We start from the raw sequence: 11,911 nt of genomic DNA on the forward strand, positions 1-11,911 counted from the left end.
AGCTCTAGTGAGCACCAGTGGGTCACCAAAACGAGTGACCACTAATGGCTTTCACATTTATACAAGGAATTGGCAAGGGACTTTACATGGACTCCACTCAACTTCAGACACAGCTTCAGCCAATATGGAGAGTGATTGAAATTGAACATAGCTAAGTAGTGGCATTGGCTCACAGTAATACACCAAGTATAAAATATTGAAGCTTTTACAGAAGCAAGGAGTAAGAAAAATTATGAAGCTCAGAGAAGTAGATTTAAATCAATCAAAGCTTGTTGAACAGCTATAATGTCCATAGAAATAATCTTCCAATGTTCTGCTCTCATGTACAAGATTTACACTTTGATCTGGACTATTGTTTGATACCAAATCATCATCAACTCCAAGCATTGCAAGTGATAGATGAGTTTGGATGTCACAACTCCCATAGTTTTCTCCAGATTCATCCTCAATCAATTCATCTAATTCCATGGAAATTGTCAATTACCTCTTGGTCCAATAAGGTAGGTCATCTCCTTCTCCTCGTAGTAATTTCAAACTCTGCAATAATAAGTTACAGACAAACAATGAGGAAGAATAAGTTCACGTTCTTACATTAACATTTATCCATTGTTTGAAATTTCACAAAGTCAGTTTAATGCAAAGGTAAGCCACTTTATTTGGGGAAACCAAAGCTTTCAATTCAAATCTTGCAATCCAGATTTCAGCTAGGATAGTGATTCTCAGGAAAGCTATATACTCTCTTGATATTGGAGCGAAAGCAGATATGCTGGCTCTTCTTGCCTATTCAGGGAGGGGTAATTTGCATACCATCAACATCTCTTCTGCGGTTTAAGGGTGATGATTTCACAAATTGAACTACTAAACAAATGTTTAGATTACAACCCTAAACACTAGGTCTAAACACCCTTTACTCTATGTCAGAAGGATATCAACTCGATATTTCATGTGCCATTCTTTGTTATGGGAAAAAACAATTCTAGCACTAACTCCTCACAGGAAAGGAAATGTCTTCAAGCAACTAAATTTGACATCAGAAACTGAAACATATATATGCAACTAATGAGAATAAGAGTAATTACTCTGTTCATTCGAGGTCGAAACTGAGCTGCCTGTCTCAGACAACATGCTGCACAAATGACCATTCTCTTCATCTTCCTCATGTCATAAGCATCTTCCAAAAGTGGATCTGCAAGTTCTTTTACAGAGCCAGCTGCCAGTAATGGCCTTGCCTAAATTTTGAAATTTACAAGAGATTAAGATTCTGAACCAAGACAAAGAAACCAAAAGAATCCAAAATTATCAAATACAAAACAAGCAAGGACACTAGAGCCCTACCCACATAACCAAGCTTTCTTGGCCTTTAGGATTCTTGTCATTGATTGGTTTTCTTCTAGTTATTAGCTCTAGAAGAACTACTCCAAAGGAATACACGTCTATTGTTGTTTCCCACCCCCTCGAGAATAGATTCACTAATGGATTCCCACAGTCTGAAATAGAATCCAAGGCATCAAAAGGTAAACCTAGGATACCCACTTATTCAAGACATGTTCTCTAGAGACTGTCACTTTGCATTTAAGTAATTTCATTCATCCTCTTATGCAGATCTCAACAAGTTTCCTTCAACCGATCATCTTGGGTGCCTGCTTGAGGTACTGGAGAATAACGAAGATGAGCCTAAGCGGGACAATCAAGATCAAGAAAAGTAGAGACCGTCATCCACAGTCTGTAGTTCTGTAAAATAAAGAACATGACAAAGATTTTACTTAGAAAACAAGCTGTCAATAATGGGTTCCTGGAAGTAGTTGAATAGAAGCTACTTTGTTTTGTTTTGGTGTTTATTATAAAAAAGTAATGATCAGTGAGTTTCTTTCCTTGCAACAGCTATGGACATAACCTTCCAGAGAGTCCATTTTCAAATCTTAATGGATCCAATGGTATTAAAACAGTATTATATACTACAGAGAAAACAATGGGGAACATGCCCACTATTTCCAAAGTTTTAACACAAGCATCATCAAAATCTGCTATCGATAAGGAACTTACTTGTTCTATATGCCTGGGTACTTAGAATATTCATTTTTTTACATTGTTATTTCAATGATTTATCTGTATTCTAACAACAGACAACAAAATTTGAAACTTCTACCCATAAATCTATGTGCAGATGCCGTTGTGGAGCCGAAGCAATTAGCATGTAGCCACTTATTTTGTTTCAAATGTGCGCCAAAGGTGAGATAAACGAAGCACTCATTTGCATTATTAAATCAATATATTTTTGAAAGAACATATATAACTGATTCAGGCTGCCATTTCTGTGAATTCTATTGGTGCAGGTAATTAAATTGTCTGAGGAGTGCCCTATCTGTGTGCACCACAAGGGCAACCAAGTCTTTAAACTTTCTGCAAGGAGAGATTTACAATTTGATTATTACCCTTGGGAAAGAGAGCCAGTCCCACACCAAATGTGTCGTAGTTATACAAAATATACATCATGATACTCAGCTTGGTCCATTTCTCAGATGGCACCGGGTCTAAAATATAAAACAATTTGAAAATGGTGCAAATGCAATCCTTTGTACCTATATGAAGATACAGATAATGTACACAGTGCCCCGAGATACATCAAGGTTCTGCCTGGGGCCTGATTTATATTTTTTTTTTTCCGACTGAGATCTTCATCCCCACTGAATTGGGATTTTCAAACTGAGCAGGCAGCCAGGAAATTTGTCTACAGATAACTATAGAAAATTCATAAGATGCCAAGGAAATCAAAACTCCAGCGAAGCCATCACTACTGTCTGCGAAGGGTTTAGATGACGGATAAAATAAATATCATGCCAAGGGTAATTTTAGAAGGAAATTGCCAAACACATACCAACCCACTGCGTATTTTGAATTAAAGGTTAAAAATAACACAGTGAAACATCCATTTTCAGCTTAAAGAAAACAGGAATGACAATTAACCCATTAATACTGCATTACACTAATGAAGCATCTGTAGTGAAACTGAAGACCGGCAAATGGAGATATAAGTCCTATCTAAAAAGTAAAACAAGGAAGCGAGCAGATAGATACGCTTAAAGCCTAACAATTTTTTGAGGATTCCTGAACCAAGAAAAAGAGTGGAAAGTGTGAAGTTTGATGAGAGATTCCTTTGCAAGCATCTAATCACGGTTCAACTAACCATCCGAGTCATTCCTACCAGTACAGTTGGTAGGATATCGCTGGTCGAGTTGTGGTTGAGATGGACACTCACTCGCAGTCCTCGTGACAGTCCTTAATGGTGTTTGGTAATCCTCTAGTGATCTGTTCAGGTCTGTTGTCATTGTACCAAAATGACCTACTAGCTCTTGACAAAGGGCAACTAAACGAGACTGTCGAAGACAACAACGGCCGCGGAAGCGGCGGTTTTCTCTGGTTTGCCTGGAGGCGCCAAAAATGAACCGTTGCATATTGTCTTCCAGCAACTGCAGATTTATATTTCTGCTCACATTTATTCTCTGCTGCTGTCGCCGCTGCCGATTTGGGTTCCTTATCTGCGGCGGATGCAATCCTAGCCAGTTATGATACCGCTGTCGATGTTGCGCCCCTTCCCGCGGGTAATCTCTCCAGCATGAGATAAACAGGGAGTTCAACCAGCGCTGATTAAAATTCCAACTATAATGATCTGATCCAACGGCACAATCTCTTTTAATCGTCTAACACATCAGATCAATGGTCGAAAATAAGACACAGTGGCATATAAGGGAGTTCTTCCCAGAGGGAAACGCCTTACGGCGTAACTAGATGTTATCAAAGCAACTACTCCATTACTACAACTGAAACAAAACTTGGTAATGTTGTAGCTGAAGAGGGCAACATAGACTAAAACTAAAAAGAGTAGATGATTGTCCAAGTAATACTTGAAGTCTGTTATAGATAGTTGAGTTCTTCCCACTCTTCAAATTTCTATCCGTTGCCTGCTGAAAATGGATCAAGTGGGGCATTTCTGAGAGCATTCCTTGTTATGACAGGGATTGCTGAACAAGAAGTCTCGTCTAAATTATCATTCGCAAGAGCATCATGAAAGATAGCATCATGAAATACCTCAAGAGCATTATGAAATACCGCAAGAGCATCATGAAGATTATATAGCCAAAAAGTCCCCTTATTAAAATTGCTAGATCACACTTTCAAAATTTGTTGAAAGATTAGAATCTACACTGTAATGGTAAGGACCATCAACCATCTCGTCAAACAAATGAAGCAGACGTCATACATTTGGACTACTCATTCACAACATGACTAAAATTTATCAAGAACAAATAATTCACTACATTTTTCATTGAAATGAATTGTTAGCTTTTGCAAAGATGAGGTGTTTACTTTTGCAAACTACAACTGAAGCAAAACTTGGTAACGTTGTAACTGTAGAGGGCAGCATAGCCTAAAACTTAAAAAGGCAGATGATTGTCCAAATAATACTTGAACTCTGTTATAGATAGTAGAGTTCTGCCCAATCTCTTCAAATTTCTATCCTTTCCCTGCCCAAAATGAATCAAGTCATTTCTGAGAGCACTCCTTGTTATGACAGGGAATGCCAAATTTAAGCTAGAGTCCCATCCAGGGTAACTCTCTTTAGTTGAGACCATCTGAACAGAAAGCCTCAAATTTTTTTTAAATTACCAATCATATTGAAATACCGCAAGAGAAATCATGAAGATTATATAGCCAAAATGACCCCTTATTAAAATTGCCAATAGTGGAGCGTTTACCTGGAGTTCTTTAGTGAAAAGATAAAAACTATGAACAGGAAAAATCATATTAAAGATTTATCTGGCATAATCTTAGCAAATGTTTTTACTGAAAAATTCAGTGCATGTGTCATTTTAATAGGGATTTTGTTCAGATCAGATACAACTTACAATGATGAGCTTTTTATCTACCCCAAATTTTCTCATAAATTTCCGAGACCAAGAATTGCAGAATCTTCCAGTTCTCTGCTGAGCTATTCTCATACTAAACATAATATTTCTCGGCTGCAATATCATCTATACAAAAAAAAAAAAAGAAAAAAAAAGTAATCCACCAAAACCTAACATCGCACTTGGTTACAAAATTTGTTTCTCTATAATAGAGCTTATCTGTAGCCATAGCCATATTTGTCCTCTGGTCACTAAAGAGTAGCCATATTATCCCTTGTTCATTCTGACCTATATGCTGACATGTGTAGACAAGCTTGATCTCCATGTTGCTGATGTACCACTCAATCTGAGGAAAGTGTGAGTGATCTCACCATCCGTTTGAAAGCCACAGAATAGACAGATCCCGATCTATCATTTGCGAAATTTTTTTCTTTGAGAAACCCAAACTGCTCAAACACTGTAATCTTTTCTTCTAAGGTTTCTTTCGCTAGATTAAACGTTCCATGTACCGCAACTACAAACTTCTTTGATCCCAGCTTGAAACCCAAATCCTCGGAAATTCTAAATGACTTCATTACCTTTTCCTCTGAAGCCATGAACATATGAGGATGGTTAGCTACTAACTCTGATAATACTCGACCCACAACACCCAATCTTTCCGAAAGAGAAATTGTAGATTTAAGCTTCTTCTCACTAGATGTTATCAAAGCAACTACTCCATTACTACAACTGAAACAAAACTTGGTAATGTTGTAGCTGAAGAGGGAAACATAGACTAAAACTAAAAAGAGTAGATGATTGTCCAAGTAATACTTGAAGTCTCTTATAGATAGTTGAGTTCTTCCCACTCTTCAAATTTCTATCCGTTGCCTGCTGAAAATGGATCAAGTGGGGCATTTCTGAGAGCATTCCTTGTTATGACAGGGATTGCTGAACAAGAAGTCTCGTCTAAATTATCATTCGCAAGAGCATCATGAAAGATAGCATCATGAAATATATCAAGAGCATTATGAAATACCGCAAGAGCGTCATGAAGATTATATAGCCAAAAAATCCCCTTATTAAAATTGCTAGATCACACTTTCAAAATTTGTTGAAAGATTAGAATCTACACTGTAATGGTAAGGACCATCAACCATCTCGTCAAACAAATGAAGCAGATGTCATACATTTGGACTACTCATTCACAACATGACTAAAATTTATCAAGAACAAATAATTCACTACATTTTTCATTGAAATGAATTGTTAGCTTTTGCAAAGATGAGGTGTTTACTTTTGCAAACTACAACTGAAGCAAAACTTGGTAAGGTTGTAACTACAGAGGGCAGCATAGCCTAAAACTTAAAAAGGCAGATGATTGTCCAAATAATACTTGAACTCTGCTATAGATAGTAGAGTTTTGCCCAATCTCTTCAAATTTCTATCCTTTCCCTGCCCAAAATGAATCAAGTCATTTCTGAGAGCACTCCTTGTTATGAGAGGGAATGCCAAATTTAAGCTAGAGTCCCATCCAGGGTAACTCTCTTTAGTTGAGACCATCTGAACAGCAAGCCTCAAATTTTTTTTAAATTACCAATCATATTGAAATACCGCAAGAGAAATCATGAAGATTATATAGCCAAAATGACCCCTTATTAAAATTGCCAATAGTGGAGCGTTTACCTGGAGTTCTTTGGTGAAAAAATAAAAACTATGAACAGGAAAAATCATATTAAAGATTTATCTCTCATAATCTTAGCAAATGTTTTTACTGACAAATTCAGTGCATGTGTCATTTTAATAGGGATTTTGTTCAGATCAGATACAACTTACAATGATGAGCTTTTTATCTACCCCAAATTTTCTCATAAATTTCTGAGACCAAGAATTGCAGAATCTGCCAGTTCTCTGCTGAGCTATTCTCATACTAAACATAATATTTCTCGGCTGCAATATCATCTATACAAAAAAAAAGAAAAAAAAAGTAATCCACCAAAACCTAACATCGCACTTGGTTACAAAATTTGCTTCTCTATAATAGAGCTTATCTATAGCCATAGCCATATTTGTCCTCTGGTCACTAAAGAGTAGCCATATTATCCCTTGTTCATTCTGACCTATATGCTGACATGTGTAGACAAGCTTGATCTCCATGTTGCTGATGTACCACTCAATCTGAGGAAAGTGTGAGTGATCTCACCATCTGTTTGAAAGCCACAGAATAGACAGATCCCGATCTATCATTTGCGAAATTTTTTTCTTTGAGAAACCCAAACTGCTCAAACACTGTAATCTTTTCTTCTAAGGTTTCTTTCGCTAGATTAAACGTTCCATGTACCGCAACTACAAACTTCTTTGATCCCAGCTTGAAACCCAAATCCTCGGCAATTCTAAATGACTTCATTACCTTTTCCTCTGAAGCCATGAACATATGAGGATGGTTAGCTACTAACTCTGATAATACTCGACCCACAACACCCAATCTTTCCGAAAGAGAAATTTTAGATTTAAGCTTCTTCTCACTGGCTCCAAATTCCCTTGCATACGTAATAATTAGTTTAGGGATATCCTCTTCCTCCATGAAGGTCCCAAGGAAAGTCAGCTTAGACTTCAGGTTCATTTTGGATCTATAAAAAAGGAACCTAGGGTTGAGATAGACCACTCTTCGAAACTGAGCAGGGGTGGTCAAACGACAGCCCTTTAACAATTCCAACACTTCTTCCAAATTTTGAGTCGATTTTTCCCTAAGAAGACTGTTGTGATGTCTAAAGTATTTTGCAAAACAAAAATAAAGGATCTGTAAAATTAACTAGCAGACAGGCAATCACATTGAAGAATTTCAATCCAACCGACAGTTCATCATTCATGGAGGAGAAACTATGTCAAAGGAAGAAATGGAAGCAATTTTGAATAACGCTTCATCTGTGTTTAGGCTTATGTCAGAGCTTGAAGGCAGAGTTGAGACGGTTTCAAAATTACTCCATCTCATCCAATGCCATACTTCCTGCTCCATGAAACAATAATGAAACAATAATCTGAACTAAACCACACACAATTAAAGTAATCCACAATCTACACGTCATTGATACATTGAATAGATTTCATTTGCACATTTTATGATATTAAAAGAGAGAAATACATGAAACTAAATTTTAGACATTGAACAGTTTTCTTAATGCCTGATAAGGAAAACACATACATATGCATCTGTGTAATTTGGAGGTCCGATCGGTATAAAACTCTGGTTTTGGTAGCCTTTAACCACCAAACTAAAACCAAAGAAGATGCCGATAATTATGTTCATGAATACATAACTAAATAACAACCAGTAACTATGTTCTTGACTACATAATTAAATAACATCCAACAAACCGAAAGTTGCTGGGTGCAGACTCCACTTCAGTTTTTTCCCTATGAATCGTGGAGATAGCACCTATAACAATTGCCTGACACATTTCAATGCCTTTATTTGCAATTACAAAAACCATGAACGTCTGATTGTTCATGTATCCTCAATTCAAAACAATTTTTTACAAGAGCTTAGTTGTCTGTAAAGTTCAAAACTTGTACTCAACTCAGATGCATTGTCCCCTCCATAATGGAATGCATCATGGATTCAAATGGCTTCATCCTTGGAGGGATTAGTTTTTTTCCAGAGAATATTATTCAAAGAAATCATAAATGCATCCTGGAAAACCTTAAATCTTGAATAGCAGGTATAATTTCCTGGATTATGGTCTTTCTCATTTCCTTCCTCTGTTCCTTGGGGATTTTCTGAAGAGCCTCTATCACATTTATATTATTTTCTTCAACTGTCTCTTCTGCTATGTAAACTGAAGATGCCATGGATACTTATAATATGCTGTAAAGGGATTGAACAACACATGAATGCACCCAACTTTAAGAGAATCGAACAGGGATCTCCGAGTAGGGCTATCACCAGGAGGCTGAAGGTAGAATTCGGATTGCATGAAGAGCTTCACTTTGTTTTTGGGACCTAGGCAAACGTAGGAATTGCAGTTCAAAAAATTGCAACTCTTTGGTTTGCCTAACACTGTTCAATGAGGACGGAACGAATGGATTTTGTATTGTTGCATCTTGGAGAACCTGCAAAGCTTATTAGATGGGGTCTCTGGCTTATCCTGATCTGCCATTGCCATTGCCAAATATCTTCATCAGAAAGAGGATGAAAGAAAATACAAGCATCCAAGTATTTAAAGTGCAGTAGAGATTCAACAGTCCCATGTGCATGAAAGAGAACTCCTACATTGCCAGCTTGGTTAGCACAGTAAATGTGAAAGGAATCATACCATCGTGGGTTTTTGGGTTCGTCAAGGATCTGAGTTCAACCCACTAGAGCTTTCTCTAGACCGAGTTCAACCCACTAGAGCTTTCTCCAGATCGATGGTCGCGTACAGTCTGTTAGCTCCTTTTCCAAACCCCATAGTCTCTTGAATGCCCCTCAATGTCTTGAATGAACTGTAACCATAGACACAAACAATAATAAAAAAAAAGACAAAAAAAGACAAAATGAATCACAGAGGATTCGATCGTTCTATATCTTAGAACTCAAATTACGCCATTTTTTACCTTTCTGAAGGACTTGGGAGCTCCTCCCGTCACTCAACCAGGATCACTCAGTGAATCTGCCTCGAAGATAGTTACATGGAGAGTTCCATGAATCAATAGCCGAGCCATTACTGATCACAGCCCATTTAGAGCGATTTCTAAGCCAATCTAAAGATAATCCTTGCAAAAATGGAGCCTTTGTTCCATACACAGGAAAAGGAGCCTCCATAGTTATTAGCAGGTGGCTTACAAAGTCTTCCTCTATCACCACCATTGCTGGTCTACTGAAGCCCTCCTTTACTTATTTTGTGGTTTCTTTACCGTTACAGCTGCTTGGCAGTTAATAAACTCATGGATCTGCCGGGAGTTCAACCAGCGCTGATTAAAATTCCAACTATAATGATCTGATCCAAGGGCACAATCTCTTTTAATCGTCTAACACATCAGATCAATGGTCGAAAATAAGACACGGTGGCATATAAGGGAGTTCTTCCCAGAGGGAAACGCCTTACGGCGTAACAAGTGGAAGTTCCTTTATGCTGTTGACTGCACATCTCCTACGATCTTTGACTGGGCAGAGGCCATGAAGATGAACATCAAGTGCCAACTATCCAAAGCTAAGGCTAGGAATCTGAAGCAATTTGGCTTTGGATCAATGCTTGTGACCTTCTCCCTGGAACGAGTACCATTGTTCCAGTATCCGCTGACTGAGGTAGATCCTCCTATGCCACACGATACGCGGATGGCCCGCTGGAGTTGTTTTTTGCCCATGATCACTGGGGGTCAGCACATGTCATACTGACCTGCATTATTTTCATGGCTACAATGACAGAAGATCGTCGTGGAGGACTAGCCATATAGTGGCACTGATTTCTAAGGAGATCCAGACTTGCCCTTACGAGATGGAGAGGACTTTGATGATGAAGATAAAAAACCAAAATTTTTAATTTTGAGATTTTTTACTTGTTTTTGGTATATATGTGCTTATAACATTTCTCTTGTTAATGCAGGTGTTGGACCAGAGCGGCCTTCTGGGATGTCCCCAATAGCTAGGCACGTCCCCCTCCCTATCAATGCTATCGCTCCTTATCAGAAGGAGAGTGACAACGAGGAGGAGATCGCGAGGAACCTTGAAGGGTTGACTCGTGGTATCCCGGAGTATGCTCGATTAGGAGACATTCCTCGTCAGTACCAGAGACACATGGTGGGAGTGTCGGAGCCGATCCACCAATTGCTGACTCATGTTGCATGAGCTGTATCATGCTACCATGATCACCATGCTAATTAGTTCCTAGGTTCAGCACTTACATATTTTTTTAGGCCTATGTGCCACAGATATATGAGGCCTGCGAGCCGCCGATATTATTTTAGATACACATATTATTTTTTGGGATATGATGTATCAAACATTATCACCATATATGTGTGTGTGTGTGTGTGTGTGTGTGTGTGTGTGTGTGTGTTGTATTATACTGTCTACTATGGTACAAATGGTTTGTTTTGTCTTTTAAATGTTTCGTAAATGTCTATCCAACACATGATTAGCTAATGCATCTATTAATGCATTCATGCGTCTAGGAATATGATGATATGTAATGTAATCAAAATGCCTTTCCAATAGACGAATACAGAAATACATTCTCAATATTTGAGGGTTTCTAACGGAATATTACCCGTTGAGTTGAAGAACGACAAGCTGTGAATCCAGGTTGACAACAAGTTCTCTGATTCCCAGAGCGATGGCTTCTGACAACATTTTGATGACCACATTGTATTCAGCAATGTTGTTGGTTCTGCAACCTAGGCAGATACCTTGAAGGTCAATCAACTCATAGCTAGGGTCATAAATAGTCCATGCCACAGATGATAGGCTCCGAGTACTACAGCAAGCACCATCAGCAAAACCAACGTGAGGAGTCGCAGACATCTGCAAAGCAAGAAAAGCATAGTAAACAGGAAAGTTGTTTGAAAACTAACACACAAAACCACGCTATACAAAATTTAATCACACACTAATGTATACAAGTAACCATGCAAGATGACCTAAGAATAGTACTTCTTGAGGTAAAGCCCGTTTCGGGGCTTATCGAGAGGATTTCCTTCATAATCAATAAGCTCATAGGATCCTTTCTACAAAACACATTCCACGATGTAGGGCCCATGCCACATCGGTTCAAACTTGCATGCCCCCAGCTTATTGTTAGCTTGGTTGTACAGTAGGACCAAATCACCCTCAGAGAACACACAAGGGGAGACCAACTGATCAAAATGGGATTTGACCCGTTTCTTTTGTGCTTCGATGACCAAGGCCGCAAGATGGCGAGTCTCATCTAGGTGTTCTAAATATAAGAGGTGTTCCTCTTGAGGTGATGTTTCAAGGAGGAGTTCAACAGCTAACTTGAGTGAAGGAATCTTACATTCGATTGGCAATGTTGCTTCCAGACCATAGACCAGCT

The 11,911-nt window shown here is 38.4% G+C and overlaps 1 long non-coding RNA gene across 1 annotated transcript; it reads right to left on the reverse strand.

The window, feature by feature from the left end:
• Positions 1-7,869: 7,869 nt before the first annotated feature.
• Positions 7,870-9,766, reverse strand: LOC149152991 (uncharacterized). The gene is made up of 3 exons (XR_016263053.1): positions 9,477-9,766; positions 9,197-9,365; positions 7,870-9,033 (listed from the first exon to the last, which is right to left on the reverse strand). It is a non-coding gene; the product is annotated as an uncharacterized LOC149152991 (long non-coding RNA).
• Positions 9,767-11,911: the final 2,145 nt, after the last annotated feature.

The sequence above is a fragment of the Pinus tabuliformis genome, chromosome 9, assembly GCF_031772625.1.
Source record: "Pinus tabuliformis cultivar Carrire ecotype Pingquan chromosome 9, CPIR1, whole genome shotgun sequence".
NCBI lineage: Eukaryota > Viridiplantae > Streptophyta > Pinopsida > Pinales > Pinaceae > Pinus > Pinus tabuliformis.